Source organism: Acomys minous (genome assembly GCF_964271855.1).
Source record: "Acomys minous genome assembly, chromosome: 4".
Classification (NCBI taxonomy): Eukaryota; Metazoa; Chordata; class Mammalia; order Rodentia; family Muridae; genus Acomys; species Acomys minous.
In genome coordinates this window covers 32,189,418-32,209,218 of record NC_140486.1, presented here as the reverse complement: position 1 = coordinate 32,209,218, position 19,801 = coordinate 32,189,418, and the positions used below count along the sequence as shown (strand labels likewise).

The following is a 19,801-nucleotide window of genomic DNA, read 5'->3' as shown; positions in this document are numbered from 1 at the left end:
ATAACCCAGCAAGAACCTCCCAAGAAAACCTTTCACTCAGTCCTCAGTTCTACCTACTCTTGTCTCATTTCTCTTCCCTTATAATACTTGGACAGTGCTATAAATAAGACCCTGAGTTTGATGACCATAACATAATAAAACAAAGCGTCTGAGATAGAGGGAGCCTGGAAGGGTTCCCAGAGAATGACTCCTCTCCTCTCAGCCCAGACAGGACAAGGGGGGGTGAGTTACAGGGGGAGGGGCAGGGGGGAGGAGGGGGGTGATTAAAGAACTTTCCCTGTGGCTAGAATGTTTGTTTAGAAAGCAAGAAGAATTATCTGATAAACCCAGTAACCTGCTCGTGACTCTTGCAATGTAAATGATACAAGCAATAAAGTGGGAAGCTGACAGCCTCTTACAGGACAGATCAGGCCAAATGACTCCTTTTATATTCATTTACACAAGAAAGCAAACCTTTCATTCCCGGTTCCTGACACACACTGCCTCTGCACAGCCTCTCAATTGTTTACTGGGTTGAGGAGAATGCCAGGGGTGGGAGGTGCCAGCCTCAGTCTCTGTTTCTCCTGGAAGGTTCTAAGGAAGCTACCCAGCTTTTAAAAGAGGCAAAGAGGGGGTGGGGTGGGGTGGGGTGGGGTGGGGTGGGGTGTGTGTGTGTGTGGTGGTGGTGGGGGGGAGGATTTACATAGAAGAAAGAATTGGTTCTCTCTGGGCCCTAAGAACTTCTCTATCTCCTCATTATTATTCCAAAAATGATTTTTGCCTTCTATTTACCCGGGAGGACTTGACACAAAATGTATTTAATTTTTAGGTCGGCATACAGAAGAATACGAAGCAAACCAAGCACTTTACAGCAAGAACAAAGGCCCACAGACGCATAGACCCCAAACTCTCTTATTTGAAATTCGTGAAAGCATTCTAGAAAATGAGGTGGTAAGTAATAGTCACAGATCGTGGGGGATGGGGGTGGGGGGTGGGAGGGTGGGGGCTGAGGGGGGTAGTGGGCCCGCGGCAAGGCATGTATATACTATGTTTCCTTGGAAAATTCACCTCTTCCTTGCTTTTCCTCTCCTTCACACCCTTGCTGAGGCAAACAAGGTGAACAGATGTGCTCAAGGAATTAACTCCGGCCTGGAGAACACAGGGAGGAAATAGTTCCTTTGAAATAACCACCTTTAAATTCCATTAGTTCAATCTGATAGGGACAGATCTGGGCAAGGAAATGATTTAAACAGCCAGGCTGTTTGTCCAGACACGAAGCCCTTTTGTCATATGAAAAACCTGAAGACAAATTGAATATTTCTCCCATAAACTGGCAGAGTTTAACATCCTGGCTTGGAGGAGACAGCCACATTTGTTCCACTGTTAATAAATTCACCTCAGTAAGAATTTTTCTTTCTCCACCAAGGCCCCGCAGCCCCGCCCCATTTGTTCAGAACAGCCCCACATTCGCGTCTCCGTAAAACCAACTCTCCCCACTGAAAAAACTGCCTAAGCCGTCAAAGAACAAGGCTGTGGGATTAGCACATTATGAAGAATAAAGAGAGGCCTTCAGCTCTCTGTCAAGCATGATATTTATCACATTTTTCATGACTGGCTCTAATAACAATACAGAGATAGAGCAGGCTTGATGAATTTTACAAGCATAACTCTAAGGAATCCAGGAGACCAAACCCACTTCTCTTGCAGATTTTATTAGTCTTTAGAATAGTAATAAAAAAAAAAAGTGTGTGTGTGTGTGTGTGTGTGTGTGTGTGTGTGTGTGTGTGTGTGTGTAGGGGTTGGGGGCGGGGCTATTGCTACAAAAGTAGGCTTGAATTTTCTGTCTGTTATGCTAATGTATTCATAGAAAAAGCTGGTGCTGAGGGCGGTTCTCCAATTAAGACAAATGAGGCACATTGAATTTCTCCCCCAGGGCACAGCAGGGGTGCTGGCAAAATCTACTTTATTCTTTGCTGTCAGGACTGAACTGGAAACAAAAGCATGAAAATTCAACACATCCACTTACAGAATAATAAAGGCTGTTGTTTAAAGCGTGAAGAGTTTTGGCACCCTTCTGGGGCCGTATGCAGATCTCTCTTCCTTTCTACTGCTAGCACACCATCGCTCTTGGAAATTAAAGATGTACTTGGTCGGTTAACAGCTGAGAGGAGAGCAGCCTGAAACTCAATTAGATTTTGTATTAAGCAAATAAATCAGGACTGACTGATATTGGCTAAACGAAAATGCATTACGGGCTGACAGTAATTCTAATTTGATTGACAAATATACGTTGTGTGTTATTAACCTAAATGAATGATAAGAATCCCTCTCCTTTTTTTTTTTCCCCCAATTTAAGAATTTTGTTCCAGTGCATTTCTACTCTTTGCACTTGGCAGAAACAGCGGACAGATCCTACCTACTTGTCCATTCTGCTCTAGAACACAAGGAATCCATTTTCTATGATGATTCAGCTGAAAGACACTTGTTTTCATCCATCTAGAGTTGGTGCAAGCCATTTGCTCACTGGAATGAAGCACAGCTGAGGATCTTTTTAGTAGTCACTCGGAAAGCCGAGAGCTGCACAGGCCTCCTTGTTTCTTCAGAGCTCTCAAGCACGTGATGCTTTTCCGGGGCAGGTGTGTGTGTGTGTGTGTGTGTGTGTGTGTGAGAGAGAGAGAGAGAGAGAGAGAGAGAGAGAGAGAGAGAGACAGACAGACAGACAGACAGACAGACAGACAGACAGACAGACAGACAGACAGACAGACAGAGTGGATGAACTACTAACTCAAACTACAGAGGTGCTGGTGTGAGGTTGATGAACGACGGGAGAGTTTGGGGAGGTTCTACATAACATATTTCTTTTTCTTTGTTGTTACTGTTTTTGAACCTGAAATTAGGAACAGGTGGGAGAATGAATCTGGTCAAGAAGCTTAGGGCCCGGACTTTGAGAGCAGAAGTTCTGACTCTTGTCTTTGCTTGGAAGCTGGAAATGTCCTTGGTTCTGTCCTGGCCGGAGGAGCTGTGCTACCTGCTCTGGCTCCTTGTCCGCTTCCTTCTCTTTTTTCACAACTCAGATGAGCATCTCTGCCTGGAAGCTATAGGAGAGGGCATGAGTGAAGTGGAGAGGCCACGGGACAGCTTATGGATAGGCCATTTAGACCGACTGACCCAGCTCTCCATGCCTCACCACAGTTTCCGCCCTAAATCCTCATAAAAGCAGGCATTCTAGCAGTTTTTTTGACAACCCTTTTGGGGGGATGGGAGAGCCTGCCCTTGTTATACAGAAGCTGTACTTGCTTGATTTCTCTTAAGCTTTCTTCTATAGATGTATACTAATCTCCTCCTCTTGGTCTGTGAAACTCATTCTTTGAGTTCAGGAGACAGAAAAAGCTGGAAGTCACTGGCCTACATGGGTTTGGTAGGTGCTGGTACCTGGGACCCTAGTCCGCAGATTTACGCTCACCTGAGGGAAAGCCTCCATCACTCTTATTAAGGATTCTCTAGTTTCCCTGTGTTACTTACAGACCTGTACTTTATTACATTCTGCACGGTGATACAATACCAACCTAAAACTTTTGCTTCCTCTGTAGTAGTCTTCTTCTCTCTCCCTCTTTCTTTGTGTGTCTGGGTGCATGGTGTGTACATATGTGTGGGCATCGTCACAGTTGTCCATACGTGAGCATGCAGATGTCGATATCCTGAGTCTTCCTCTATTGTCATCCACTTTCTGTTTTGAGTTAGGATCTCTCAGTGAGCCCAGAGCTCACGGTTTCAGTTCGAATGACTAGTCAGCCAGTCCTGGAAAATGTGTTTGTCTCAACTGTCACCTCCCAGCACGGCGCTGCCATGTCAAGTTTTCATGTGAGTGCTGGGAAGCCAAACTCAATTTCTCAAACACGCACAGCCAGCAGTTTACCGACTGAGCCACCTGGCCAGATGCCCATTGTTACCATTCAATGATCTTTTTGTCCCGTCCCCACCCTCTTTCCTTCCTGGCTTTACTTGCCAAAGCAAGCCACGTTTTGCACTGGATAGATAGCAAGAATTGTCCATCTTCCCCTAAGAACTTGCCCAAATCTTCCTCCTGATGTGGGCTACCCTCTGCTCCTGTCAGTACCTTTTCCTCAGTCTTGTTCTCACCTCACCTACATGAAAAACAAAACAAAACAAAGACCGTTGGCCAAAATCATTTTCCTTGATATCCAATTCTCAATATTCTTCCACATCCCGATCCACTATAGTGTTTGTTGACATTGAGAGAAGTTAAGGGCATGACGGAATGAGGCTTTATTCGGGTCCATGGGCAGTTTCATCCATCCTCAGAATAAATTCTCTATTTGAAGCTTTTCAAGCATTTGACACTTCATGTCTCTCAACTGCCAAGAAGGTCTCACTCACCCCTTAGCGCTCTAGAACTGCCCATCACTCTTTCTTGTTTTCTGTTCCCTCTTTTCCTAAGCTCTCTTATCATCTGCTATGACATAGGCTGTCTCTTACAGTGGGTGTAGCAAAACATTGTTCGGCAATACTGATATGGTTAAGATCATGCTATCCCAAAGCATGACACCTCAGTTTAACTGAATATTTTCAGCTGAAATTAACTTGAGATACAATACGTATGAGAAGTTACTGGGTTTTGCCCATAGCTTATCCTTGGCTTTGGCTTCCATCTTCAGGATCTCCACGGAAGATTACAGATGTTCGCAGAACATGGTGTAAACAGATAATACAAAGTACTCTCAGGGGTGAGAGTGGACAAAAACCAGACAGACAACTGAGTCAACGTATGTCTTAAATCAGGTATAGTACTACTTACAAAACTCTTTGGGACAGACAGATCTCCTACCCAAGTGATTAATAGATCCATTTATATTAACTCCTCCGCATCTTTTTTTTTTTTTCTTTTCTCCTTTATGTAGCACCGGATGTTCTGGATTAGCTGGCCTCAACCTCACAGAGCTCTACCTGGCTCTGCCTCTCTCTCTCTCTGTCTGGTGTTCTCTCTTTTCCTTTCTGTCCTTCTTTGCATCCCTCTCCTCTTCTCTAACCTCATAGCTCTCTTCCTGAGCAGTTAGCTCCCTGTCAGCATGGCTCACTCACTGCCTCTACCCCTTCTCCAGGCTCCCTTCTCCCTTCCCCCAGATCTGTTGTGTGGCATAATTTTTCAGGGGGTACACCTTGGCATGGCGACGCCATAGTACCCTCCTCTCTGCATCATTATATTTCATAACACCCAGCCATATATATATTATTAACTCATATATATTAACTCTTAACAGAAGAGAACACACACACACACCCTCTCTCTTTCTAGATTCCACATATGTGAGGAAACACAATATTTGTTGTCTTTCTGAGTTTGGCTTCTTTCACTTAACTTGATGATCTCCTCTGTACTTTCCCCACACAGATGATATAATTTCATTCTTTCTTGCTGCTAAATAAAATACCATTATGTATATATGCTGCATCTTCTTCATGCATTCATCTGTTATTGGACACAAACACTGGTTCTATATCTTCAGTGTTGTCAACAGTCGAGCAATAAACATGGGCAAGCAAATGTTTCTGTGGCATACTGACATAGACTCTACAGGAGATATATCAGGAATGATATAGCTGGGTCTTACGTAGTTTTATTTTTAGGGTTTTAAAGAACCTACATACTGATTCCCACACAGCTGCATCCCTTTACATCCCTCAGCAGTCTCCAAAGACACAGGAACATCAATTGGATGGGATGGGGGTGTAGTTCAGTGTTCAAGTTCAGCATGCTTAGCAGGCGTGAGCCTCTGGGTTTGATACCTAGCACAAACACAGACACAGACACACAGATACACATAGACACACAGACGCACATCAAACAACAACAAAAACAACAACCCAAACCCTCTACCACCTCACAAAATAGGGGAAAACAAAACATACATCTAGATTTTGTTTTCCTAGTTTGGCACGTTTAACACCGGTCTCTCTCTCCTCTTGGACTCTTCAGTTTTCATCAAACTTAGCATTAGCACCAGCTTTAGCTTTTTATTTTATTTTATTTAAATTTAATCTTTTCTCATTCAAACAGTATCTCCCCTTTTCTTCCCATTTACCCCTTTCAAATCACAGGTGATTCCTACTCTCTGCATCTGAATTTGGCTATTCATTGTTTCATTGATGGCTTACTTTATTTTATATAAGGGTCCTCCTGTCAAGGCTCATTCTTGTTTGTGGTATGTATCAAAATTTGAATTATTTTTAGGGCTAAAAATATTGCTCTGTGTATGTATTTTACTACTTTGGAATTTTCTTTGAAACCCTTTCACTATTACAAACCATTTTATGTTTGATTTCTGCTATAAACATGTTTTTGTATGAAGCTATACATTTGGTTAAATGAACTTTTGTTTCTTTGTTTTTTGTTTTTGGCAAACAGGTGGGGTGTCCATTAGCCCATCCGCTGGCTTTCACGTCTTGGATTTCCCTCTGTTAATGTTTACTATTAATTAATTTATTTTAAAGCAAGGCCTCCTGCAGCTCAGGAGGTTTATTTTAATACCAAGTTATTTATTTTCTTACTAAGGGGCTTTCTGGGCTCCTTCCATATTTTGGGTATTAACTCCATATTGCAAATATTTTCTCCTGTTCTTAGGTTGTTCTTTCACTCTGTTGATTTTATTTACTGCTCTGCAGAAGCTTTCTGTTTTTATGCAGTCTTGTCTGACTCTGCTTTTGTTGTCTGTGCTCTACACAGCATACCCCCCAAATCATCACCCAGGCACACATCAACAAAATCTCTTCCCTTCGCTCTTTTCACAGGATTGGATCTTATATTTAATTCTGTAATCCACTTTGACTTTATTTTGTATATGGAATGAGATAAGACTCCTGGCATCTCAAGTATGCGGATTTTACCAATAATCCTTTTTTAAGTCTTTTTAAAGTGGGTATTCTACATTTTCTTTGTTTTTTCTCCTCTGTTGCTGCAGATTCTTTAATGGGGCTTGAACCTTCTTAAAGTCTTTTGCTTTGTGGTTAGCTGGGTGTCTTCTCTCCACCAGGATCTATTTGTTTGCTTGTTTGATGGGAACTGGAAAAAAAGGCTGGTACTCTCTGTACCCCACCCCCTCAGTGACAGCTCCTGCTCAAAGGACCTGGGGGAAGTGCAGTGTTACACTAAGGAAGGGTTTTGTCTTGTCTCCAAGAACATAATAATCCAATCTTTAATAAAGAATTGCTTGTTGCTGGTTGACAGTTAAACCATTTCTGTTATTTACTAACCACTGGTGTTTAAAGATAGATCTTAACCTACATAAGAATTCTTTTTTTACAATAATCTGATTTTCATAGTGAACTACTAAAGGTGATTATTTATGAGTATTTATGAGGTTTACCACCTAAAGAAGTTTATATGTAAGCAAATAGATTTCCATGTTGGCTTCTAGCACACACACACACAATATTAACTAACTAACTAACTAACTAACTAACTAACTAACTAACTAACTAACACAGGGCCACCAAGCTGGCTCAGTGGCTAAGGGGTTTGTTGCTAAGGCTGACAATCTGAGTTCAAGTCTTGGGACCTATACTGTGGAAGGGGAGTGCAGACTCCTGCAAGTTGGGTCCCCTCCCGCTCCAGCCAGATAAGTGAATGTAGTAGAAAGGTGAAAATATTTAGTATTATTAGTATATACATAAACAAAAGTAGATGATTAAGTCTAAGTTAATCATAAAAGGCCCAAACACTAATTTATCAGTTGTTATTTAGGTATTTATTTTTCTAATAAGTTTTCTAGAGGCAGCAAATAGTTCACATTGGATAAAATAAACTGTCCAGGTCTAGGTAGTATTTTTTTTTGTTGTTTATTTTTGTTTTTTGTTTTTTTTTTTTCTTCTAGAAAATGTACAAGCAGAATAGTAGATTGAAAATGTAGTTCTTCAGACATCTATGCGCAGCAGGGAAAACCAACAGAGAACCCATTCAAAACAACATGTATAAAGCAGTATTTGTAAGGCTTTTAAGATGAGGAACGGCTGAGTTCTAGAAGGCATTTCTAGAAACATTCAGGGTACCCACAGTAATGTAGATCCAATTCTTCAAATAAGTACTCCCGGTTTCCATTCAGATTAGACTTACATCAATTTCACATTAGAAAATGAAATGTCTGTGCATGAGGGAAATTCTTATTTTTCTTCCACAGGGAACTAAGCGTGTTTACAGGTCACGGCTAAAGGAATCAAAGGGCCATCCTGATTGGCTACCCGATCCTCTCAGCTGTGTATGCGAACAGTACCCTGCTCCAGTCAGGAAGTGATATTTCAGAACAAGCTTTAAAAAACAAAACAAAACAAAACAAAACAAAAAAACCCCAAACTTCTTTTTCTGGAGTTTGTGGTGAAGCCAAGGCAAAATTTAGATGTCTTCTGTTTCCTAAGAGAACTCTATAATTCACAAAACTAAGTCTGTAAACTTCAGGTTACAATGTAATCGGTGCTCTGGATCCAACACAACTGCAAAATATTACATTTGACCAAAAAAAAAAAATGCTGCTGCAGAACACTTGCCAGGGGCTCTTGCAATTACCAGGCAAGGCAACTGGTAATGAATTCTTTTAAGGTAGAATTCAAGTCTCACGATTGAATGTTGCCCATTATTGGAGTTCAAAGGCAACTATCTCTAGAATTGTTCTTTTAATGCTAGTTGGATGGTTTTCCTTGTTCTTTTCTTGTAGGCACACAATTGTTGTCTTGATCTTGTGATAAAAAGAGCTTCTGTGGGTCTTTGTAGTAAGCCCAGTTGGCTTGGTAACATGGCTGTAGTCAGAATTCCAAAGTGGGGAAACAAAGGCTTAGAAATTACTGGCCGAGAAACAGCTTGTTCAGGACTGTGGGAATCTTTCCCTGGCTTGTGGAACCAATGGAATCGTCATTAGCTCCCCGTTCACCCAGAAAACAGTCCCCCCCCCCCATCCCTTACCTTCCCTCCCCTTTTCTTTTTCCAAACTAGAGCTTTAACCACAAGAAAAAAAATGTGATAAGTTCTTCTGTAATCAGTTCCTACCAAGATTCCCCATGTGTTAGAATCTTATTGGAGACATAGTTCCAAAAGAAGAGGCCTGGCTTATTCAATCTTATATTTCTTTTCATAAAGAGGGTGTGTCAAAGGGCAAGAATTTACTTCCGGTGGTGTTGTGGGGCGGGGAGCAACTGGGTGCCTTTAGGCCTAATTGAATGGTGATTGTATTCATTTGTGGAGTAATACCCCCCTCCCCCCGCCGCTTTATTAAATAAACGAATTACAGTGCAGAACGACCATTTTAGACCTCAAGCATCCAGTCTGAACTGAGGCAGAATCCAGTTAGATTAATTTGACCCCGAAGACCTCACAACAAAAAGAGAAAACAGTATTTTAAAATATTTTCCCCCTACTGGCACTAAGGGTGTTCTTAGCACACCGTCTCAGGAATTTTCCTTTGTGTGTCTAAATAATGCAAGACCAACTCAGCAGTGTTCCCATAAATACTCGAATCACGGGACCATCTCTCCACAGGGAGTCACGGAAGGATGGGGAACCCTGGGTAAAGTGAACCATTCAAATCTCTTCTCCCACACAAAAGGCAGGACAGTCAAAACAACAGCTGTTCCCCCAACCTCAGCTACCAGGAAACTGACTGCTAGAGCACCTTCCTGGGCGGGCTTTGGGACTGAGTGGCCTTCTTTTCTCTTCATTTCCCATGATTGTCTGGGGAAGGGGGGGGGAGGGATACTTTGAAACTGTAAAAGAGGAAGCTGAGAGATGGGAGGAACTGAAGGAGTCTAAGAAGCACTGAATGGAAAAAATGTTAAAAAAAAAAAAAAAAAAAAAAGGACAAGAGTCGGAACCAGAATATATTAGAACTTGCGTTCAGGCTTGTCCATGAGCTCTGGAGGGCAGACACGCATTCTTTCTGGAAGGTTTCCACGATCCTTGTTCAAATCTGATGGAATTTTCAAACCAACATAGCCAGGAACACACGCAGCCAAGGATCACTTGGTTTTTTTCTCCGTAACCCTTGTCACCTCCTAAATTCTCTCTTGAAATTCACAGACCCTTAATATTGTGTCACAGAAGTTTAACGTGGTGAGGGCTCCAGTGTCACAGATTACATACAGCCTTTAGTGAGCAGTTCGTGGCTCAATGCAAAAAGGAAAAATAATAATGAGGTAGGGAAATCACACCTTCTACCTTTGGTGCTTATGATCCTCATGGGGCTGATGGCTGTCAAGGAGCTCAGCACTCAGTCTAAACTGTATCCCCACAATTCAGACAGAAGGCTTTGCCACAGCTGCCTTCTCCTTTCGACTTTCTACCTAGGGGGCTTAAATTTGGTGTCTAATTGTTAAATTCTTGCTAAATTCCATTTTGATTACTTTCTGAAAATACGTACAAAGACACGTCAACATAGCAAGAAAACGCATCAAACTTAGAAGTAGTTCATTACTTAACTGATTAATAGTTGGGTTGTGTTCCTGGAGATAGGGTATCTCTTTTTTTGTTTTGTTTTGCTTTGTTGTTGTTTCTGTTTTAGAGACAGAGTCTCTTGTGCAGCCTTGGCTGTCCTGTAACTTGCTCTGTAGACCAGAGCAAGTTACTGGTCTTGAACTCACAGGGATCTGCCTGCCGCTGCCCCTCGAGTGCTGGGATTTAAGGCATGGGCCACCACTGTCTGGCTTGAGACAAGGTATGGTTATGTAGCCCCAGTGGACCTGAAATTTTCTGTGTAGATCAGTCCTGCCTCAGATTTACAGTGAACCTCCTGCTGCCAGTATGTGCTAGAACCCCAGACTGGCAAGTTTTTTGCTGGGATTCCAGGCATGTGTCATGATGCTGAGCTAAATATCCTTTTTCATAAAGTACCTTTGCTCAGTCTTTTTCTAGGTACCTTACATTGCTTTATTTTCTATCTAGCCCTAAACATCATTTGGCATACCTTCATATTGATTTACTTACATATTTTTTCTATTAGAATATAAGATGATAAGCTCTGTCTTGTTAACTGAACTATTTCCCTGCTGAGGACATGTTCAGGCAAGTACAGTAGATGAGAAACAACCTGGGTGTATGACTGAATGATTGCTCTTAAATATAGGTAAACATTTAATAGAAGGTTAAACATCACACCTTGAATCAAAGAAATTCAACAAATCTTCATTTAGTCTCTACCATAGATCATGAGATTACTTGATTCTTTCTTATAATTTTGGAAAGAGAGTGTACTCTGCAGAAAATCAAAAGTACCACAGTACAAAAGGCCTAAAGTGACTTTTGTTACCTTACACATGCAAAGCAGTTCTACCCTATGAAGTTCAGTTTGGCTCCCCCAGTGTAGGTGAAATATTTGCAGATCTATTGCTAGCCTGTCCAAGGCCTACTCTGCAATCCTCCTTTAAATGATCTTAACATTTGAGCAGTTTCTGTACTTGTTTCATGAATTAAAAATGATCCTTCACTTATGTTTATTCCATTTTTATATATGAGAATAATGATTGTATCTGTTTTTGAACTTTCTTATTAACAAATTTGGAGAGCCTAGGATGGTGTCATATGCCTATAATCCCAGTATTCAGGGAGGCAAAGGCAGGCCGATCTCTGTGAATTCAAGGCCATCCTGGTCTACAAATCGAGTCTAGGACAGCCAAGGCTACACAGAGAAACCCTGTCTCAAAAACAAACAAAAAACAAAACAAAACAAAAAATAAACCACCCCCAAATCTAGAAATATGTTTCTCAAGTGAATGAAACTTATTTTGTTAAAATATGCCTTTCGTGTGCTCATTGTAAACTGGCTACTTGATATCCACGAATCTGTTCGTTCCTTAGATGAGCTAATAGCTGATAAGTACAATGTCACATTAATAAAGGAGAGAGAGAGAGAGAGAGAGAGAGACAGAGAGAGAGACAGAGAGAGAGAGACAGAGAGAAAGACAGAGAGAGAGACAGAGAGAGAGAGAGACAGAGAGAGAGAGAGAGAGAGAGAGAGAGAGAGAGAGGGAGGAGAGAGGATGAAGGAGGATGAAGAAGAATCAAAAGAAACAAAAGAAGATGGAGGAGGAGGAGAGCAATCAGGATAAGAAAGTGTAGTGGACAGTATTGGGTATTACACCGTATAGAGTGAGTGGTGCAGACATTGCCTTAGACGAGGGCTTTTATTCAAGAATCCTGAATCAATAGCTACTCTAAGATGCTGTTTGTGTTGATAGACCATGGCCAATTAAGTCTGATGCTTAATTAGAACTCTCAGAGTGAGAAAAATCTTTGGCTATAGGGATATTAAAAAATAATTAAAAGATCAGTTAGCTATTAGAATTAGTCAAAAGATTTAAAAAAAAATCATACAAGGAGAAATATTTTGTACAGCAAATGTTTTGTGAAGGTCTGATGGGGGGGGTGGATATGTTTTAGCTTAAGCAGTGTGTTCTCATGCTAATGGGAGGAGACATAGGCATGCCTACTGTGAGGATACTATTGAAACCATCCAATAAGACTTCCATGTCCTCAAAGACTTGCTTCCTGGAGATCTGATCCACAAATGCCTGGGTGTGGTAGGAACACATGAAAACACATGTGGCCATTGAGAGTGTGCAGTGTTCGATGCTTGGACAGAATAGAATAAGGATACATAAAACCCTAGTAAGACAACCAAATTTCCCGTCAATGAGCACACCATTGCCATTAAAACTGATCACCATGCGATGACCAAATGGACAGACAGAAGCTGTAACCTTAGGAAGAGACTTTACCCCTAGGACTGCTGGTCACAGCAGAGTCTTGCACTGATAAGACACAGGGATGAGGCCGGGCGTGGTAGCACACGCTTTTAATCCCAGCACTCTGGAGGCAGAGGCAGGTGAATCTTTGTGAGTCCCAGGCCAACCTGGTCTCTACAAAGAGAGTCCAGGACAGCCAAGGCTACACAGAGACCCTGTCTCAAAAACAAAAACAACAAAACAAAACAACAACAACAAAAAGGACACAGGGATGAATCTTCACTTTTTTATTTGTTACCCATAGGTATTATAGGTGTTTTTGTTCTCTGGTCAAAGGTAACTGGCTAACATAAAATAAAATAGTTATTTTTTTAAAGTTAAAAAAAAAAAAAACAACAAAACTCTTTGCAGATGTTATTTTTTTACCACTTACTTTTATGTACACATATTTTGCTTACATGCATATATGTGCACGACATGCATGTCTTACTCCCAAAGAGCCAGAGGGGAGCACTGAATCTTTGGGAACTCAAGTTAAAGATGGTTTTGAGCTGCCATATGGGTGCTGGGAGTTGAATCTAGGCCCTCTTCAAGAGCAGCAGCTGTGCTGAACCACCGAGTCCTCTCTGCAGCCATTTGCCAGGTGTTTACACTACATGTCCTTGGAGTGTTTCTGGATGCAGCCAGAAACTGCATTTCTGAGTTTTAAGTTATGAATTCCAAGTTGATATAGAAAGATTGAACAGCATAAAAAATAAGTCTCTGCCGAGTAGCAAATCACGTTGTAAGGTATTATTCCCGTTTCATATTCTTGGTTGACAGTGTGTCGTCAGCCACAGTACTTGGACAGATGTTTATTCTCAGTGCATGGGATGGACCAGGAAGACAGGAGACAGAACTGGAATGATTGGGTGTATTCGTGGCAGTACGTGGTGGCTGTGTCTGTCGAAAACCAGAAACAATTATTTAGGAGCAGAGGGAATAGCAGTTGTTTATGTTCACAGCAACTTGGGGTTAGGTAGCTACTTTCATAATGTGTCTGCATGCACGCGGCCTTGTTTATTGGGTAGTCCTTATTGAAAAAGTATTAAATCATGCCAGGGCTTAGCTCTGTGTTCTCTATTGATTTTCTTTTTAGCCCTACATTTTAACTTGACCTTCTCTGCTGGAAGGTTTATAGAATGTTAATAGGGCTAAGCACGTCAAAGTCAATGAACCAACTATCAAAATGGGTGTGGGTGGGTATGAAACAAGTTGAAAACCCATTGTGCCAAGTGGTCTCAAGAAGGTCTTCTTTCCGATCTCACCATGGCTACCAGAGGACACCTCTGTCATAGGCTGGGGTCTACTGCGTCTTACCTATTTCATTTATTAGTCGCATAAACGACTTTTGTGATATAGGGCCACAGTAAGATGGATGGATTTGCCTACCTATGCCACACAATCAACACCCAGAGAAGCTCTGTCCACTTCCAATTAACCATCTCATTTGCAATGTTTCTGGCTTGGGTATGCCTTTGTACTCACACTAAATCTTATAGAGTCTTGAAAATGTGTTTTTCTTCCTTTTTTTTTTTTCTTTTTGAGTAAAAAAACCATCATTAACTAGGAGGTGGCAGGACACACCTTTAATCCCAACATAGGCAAAGACAGGCCGACCTCTCTGTGTTCTAGGCTAGCCTGCTTTACAGAGAGTGTTCCAGCATAGCCCCTGTCTTTAAAAAAAAAAGCCTCATAATTTATCCTTAAGTCCATATCAAGCTCTGCCTCATAACTCAGGATTAGAGGGCCAACAATCCTTGTTTCCCTAATAGCACCATACGTCCTTTTCCACTGCAGCCCCTCAGCAGCCTTATGATAACTGATACTGTTAACATACACAGATCAACTGATGCTTTGCTTTCTCATGGAGAGTGATTTAGAACATGTTTCTGAATCACTGCTTGCGATGGCAGTCAATTTAATTAGCTAGCTAATGACAATATCTGTTCACAGTCAAAGTAGTCAAAAACACCAAGTTCAGTAATTAGAGCAGATAATTTCTTGCGGCTCAGTTTGAGGGTAGAGAAGCACTATGATTTCAGTCAGTTTTCCTTAAATAGTGTTTTCTATTCAAAACTAGGAAGCCCATGGTACATTCTTGTGGCTGAGGGGGACTCACAGAGGACAGTGGTCTTTGGCTAACATAGGTTTGCACTGAAAATAAAAGCATTTATGTTCATACTTAAGCCTTGGGATGAGTGTTTAGGATAGAAAACGGAGTTCCCACCTGTATCCCATGTGAAAATTGCTTGTGAGGATGACTACATTGCAAATCCGCTTCCTCACAAACCATTCTGAGGCTCTAACATGCACTTGTCACTAATGCTCTTTCCTGTAAGGGACACCACACAGAGTGTAGCGTAACAGAACAATTAATCCTCACTGGGCAGTTTTAATGATTCTATAATGATAAAAAGCCATGTTTCCCCTCTGTCAACTCAGACACTCATTGGCATTTCAATGCTAAGACAAAAGGGAGGAAAATGGTAGAGATTCTCTGTATTTTCATTTTAAGAATGTCATATTAATAGAATCTACAAAGCAAACACAGATAATGTCACCAGTGTGAGTTGACACGTGGTGTAACCAGTGGCTGTGCAAAATTCCAGCCTGCAAGCACTAAAATAGGCTAATTCCATCATTCCCAGCTGCCTGCCTTTCAATTCTTTATCTGAGCTATCAGGATTGAATAAATTTCGTCTTCCACACTACAAGTAATGAGCAGGCAATGACTTATGAAACACAGAGACCGAGTTAAGGCGGAATTAGAATACAATTTTAATGAGACAGAGCTGCAAGAGTGGAAGTGTTACTCCTTTGACAGACTTGGCAAAATATCCAATATTTTTTCAAATGCTCTTTCCGTTCTACAAAGAAACTGTCAAATATTAAAGTAAAAATGAAAAAAAAAATTCAACACCCAGCGCTCTGAAGAATTCTTTAGGGGTAGATTGTTAATGTGATTATAAGCTAAAAAGTAGTTATTAGAGAAGTCATTTAAGGGGTAGAGCAAATGTGACTTAATATGTAAACGTGTTAAGTGTAAACACTCCCTGGAAAACAAACGTCTTTGGTATCTCTGGAAAGGTAACTATGGGAAAAATAGAACAGACAAGAATTTTCTTTGTTCCACTTAATTTGAAAGTATAAAATAATATTATTTTTGGCTTTGACATACTCTGGAAACAAGCTGAAATAAGATGGTGTAAAAATAAGATAAACCCCACATGGTTTTCTCTAAATTATTTTTATGGACTACAGCAGGAAACATCTAGTTGAGGGGGACCCACAGAGGACAGTGGTCTTTGGCTAACACAGGTTTGCACTGAAAATAAAAGCATTTATGTTCATACTTAAAAAAAAAAATCAGAACCCAGGAGGGATATGGTGGTGCACACCTTGAACTCCAGTACTCAGGAGTAGAAACAAGTTGACCTCTGTGAGTTTGAAGCCAGTCTGGTCTACATAGCAAGTTTCAGGCCAACTGCAACTATATAGTGAGATGCTGTTAAATAAATAAACAAAATAAAATCACATGGGACGGCTAGATGGATCCTAGGTAAAGCCACTTGCCACTAAGCCTAACATGCTGAGATCCATTCCTAGGAGAGAACCTGACTCCACAAAGGTGTTCTCTCTAATGTCCACACGAATGTTCTGGCACCCACACCGGTGTGTACCTTCACCCTCTTCATAAAAAGGGTAAATAAACGTAAAGATTAAAAAAAAAAAAAAAGAAATTATGGGGGCGTAAAAATTTGAGTGCCATAAAGTCATGAGAAGAATACTGGACTCCTGACTTTTCAGACAAGATGAGATAGTGGGGGTGGGGGTGGGGGTGGGGCTGGGGGTGGGGGGGGTGGGGGTGGAGAACCACTCGCAGTGGCTTAGGAAAGCTGCGTCCATTCTTTGACTAAAACCCATTCTTCCAGACACCCTCACGTCGTGTTCAGCCCCCTCCTTCCTCTCCTTTTCCTTCCAGATTCAGCCTTTCTTTTAGTGATTACTTCCTGTCGGTTTTTTCTAGTGCATGAAACATCTGTGATTTGCTTCAGGCACTCAGTATTTATAGGAGGCTCACAGCAGGTGCCATTTATAGAAAAAAAAAAAAAGCCCCCGTGAACATAAGCTCAAGTGTTAGCCCCTGACCCATGGGTCACACTGCACTGGCTGCCTGGTCAGCAGGTCCACGACTGATAAACACTATATGTCTGGTTGGTCAAACTTTTTATCAAATGATAAACACATCTGCTTTTCTTTAACGAGACATATGTGTGCTTTCAAAGCTCTATGTAAATACCCAATTCTGTGAACAAACCACACACACACACACACACACACACACACACACACACACACACACACACACCCCTAGTACTTTTCTATGTTGTTATGCTCTGTGCCCTCAGGCAACCAGGCCCCATATTCCCTTCCTTGACTTTGAAGTCAGGGTCCCTTAAAGTGGGGTGAAATTTCCCAGACAACAAACAATTCTGGGTAAACTTTGTTTTGAGAAAATAAATCTCAATAGCACGAGGAATGCAAACATAGTTTACTTTTAGCACTCTGTAATGCTGACCAAAAAGAGGTGTGCTGCCTTTCCCCATAAGTGCCCCATTCAGTAGATAAATAACACAGAAACTCAGTTAAAGGGATTTTAATGGGGCTAATTATACTTTGTGAACCTTTCCTGCTTTCTCCTTTTTCATCCCACCCCAGGAGTTATTACCCAGCACCACTCCCCAGGAACAGCAGAGTTTCCTCAGCCAGGATCTTCACTCTTTTTGGTGTCTGCCCGCACACCTCCTTCAGCTGCCTGCAGTAACTTCCTGTGAAAATCAGCTCCAAAAAAGGCCCAAGGAAGGTACAGAGTTTGAAGACTGTTTTCTCAAGTGTGGCAAACCAGTCACATTCTGTGTTTTAGAGAGGTAATCCTTTTGGAAGGCCCAATTAAACAAGTAAACAAACAAAAACAAAAACAAACAAATGAAAAAAGCAAGCTATTATATTATATTATACATAAATGATTCAAATTTCTAAAATAAGTTTCCAGGTCATGAAAGAAGGGCAAAAGGAAATTCCATATGAGGCTGCCATTGTCTGCCATGCTGGTCACCGTCTAAACATGGATGGGAAAGCTGCATTACTGGCTTCTGTCCTCTCAAGATTATTTAAGAAGACACGTTCTCAGGAATAGGTAATGTGAATAGAACTGAGGCTCTCTGTATTGCAGATATTTGTAAGGGAAGACATGCTATGTTAAGTACTGAAACCTGCTAAAAATGTAAGACTCTTGTTCACAAAAGTCAGAGGTGAACTTCGTTGAAGGACTTCACCCTTGTGACTTCGTGGGGCCGTGATGTAGACGATATACACCATCCATCCATTCTCCATCGCCTCCTTCTTCCAGTTGAGTGTTCCACTTATTTTCATTTGATTTATTCCAGGCATGTCCTCAGGGAGCCCATGGCGGCCTGAAACTCACACTGTAGCCAAGGATGAGCTTCACCTTTTCATCCTAATGAATGCTGGGAGCATAGGTGTGTGCCTCCTCACCAGGTTTATGTGGCGTTGGGATGGAATCAAGGGCTTTGTGCGTGCTATGCAAGCACTGAACTAACACACACACACACACACACACACACACAAACACACACACACAAACACACACACACAAACACACACACACACACATACACACACACATACACACACACACACACACACACACACACATACACCCCCACCCCACTGAGCCATCTTAAGCATTTTAATTTTCAGTATTTTGTATTCTGAGGTATTACTCATATTCATTGTTGTGTGGCAAATTTTCAGATTAGTTTTTTTTTTATTCAATAAAACAGATTCTAAATTTATCTGATTGCATTTCCACTTATTTAATTTAATAATATGTAACTATTTCTTTTTCTTTCTTTCTTTCTTTCTTTCTTTTTTTTTGGGAAGGGGGCCCTGGTTTCTACTGTGTGGCTCAGGATGGCCCCAAACATCTCTATAGTCCATGATGGCTTAGAACTCTTGATCCATCTATTTAGCCTCAGAACTGCTGGGACTATTGGCGCGCCCCACCTTACCTGACTGATGATATTTCTAATTGTTAGTTTTGGTCTAGCTTCAGATGTGGTGGTGCAGCCCTATGTATATTATAGTTGTTACACTTTCTCTATGAAACAAGTATTTCTCATCAAAAACACCTATGTTCACAAATGTGGTACATAAAAGGCTCATTTTCTGCTACACATAACATTAATGGTGAGTAATCACCCAGAAAATAGGGAGTTTAAAGCTCGTCCTCTCCCATAAGATTCTGGGTGAGTATGCTTTCAGCCTTGAGCTCTGACTTGGTTACAGATGGAAGATGGCAGAGTGGATATAGATGCTTCTCCAGGAAGTTGATAATTATATTGGAGACAACTAGATTGCACGTGTTTTTGTACACTTAGTGCATCCTGCAATACTATCTGGGTAATTGAGGTCAAAGTGACTTTTTTGGCATCTAATCTACCACTTCTCCGGCTCACGTGGGAAGTTTAGATGCAGCCATACTGTCTTAGGAGGGAGGCCTACTTTACTTGAGTAAGTCACAACTTAGTACACCAATTGTCACACAACCAGCATATTTGAAGTGAGGGTGTAAAAAAAAGAGTTGACATTGAAGATCGGGCAAGTTTTCTCCAAGTCCTTGTCCCTGAGATGGGAATGGACCCTAGTGGTACACAACCCCAGCCCCATGAGACCATACACAAAACAAATCCTTAGTTCTTCCTGGGCGTAGCCACAGTCCAGTTCATCTGATCAATGAACATTCATTTACGCTATAAATACAAAAACTGAGGCCATAGTGCTAATGCTTTTCTTCCTAAAGATTACTAAATGCTTTTCTTTCATCTTTATTCGCCATGTATAAATAAAATGGTTTTTATAAAGACAGTGTGTGTGTGTGCGTGCGTGCGTGTGTGTGTGTGTGTGTGTGTGTGTGTGTGTGTGTGTGTGTAGGTCAACGGGTAGCTGTGGGAGTTGCTTC

The 19,801-nt window shown here is 41.3% G+C and overlaps 2 long non-coding RNA genes across 4 annotated transcripts in view; one reads left to right on the top strand and one right to left on the bottom strand.

Moving 5' to 3' along the window:
- The window catches only part of LOC311595534, a 415,275-nt gene that overhangs the window by 328,085 nt on the left and 67,389 nt on the right, over positions 1-19,801 (bottom strand). The gene's annotated exons all lie outside the window — the stretch shown is intronic.
- LOC311596016 lies at positions 525-18,629 on the top strand. Of its 3 annotated transcripts, none has more exons than XR_014778661.1 (5): positions 525-602; positions 809-930; positions 4,656-4,779; positions 17,479-17,623; positions 17,813-18,629. It is a non-coding gene; the product is annotated as an uncharacterized lncRNA (long non-coding RNA). The 3 variants fall into 3 exon arrangements; XR_014778663.1 differs by adding an exon at positions 6,097-6,200 and having other exon boundaries at positions 17,479-18,629; XR_014778662.1 differs by having other exon boundaries at positions 17,479-18,629.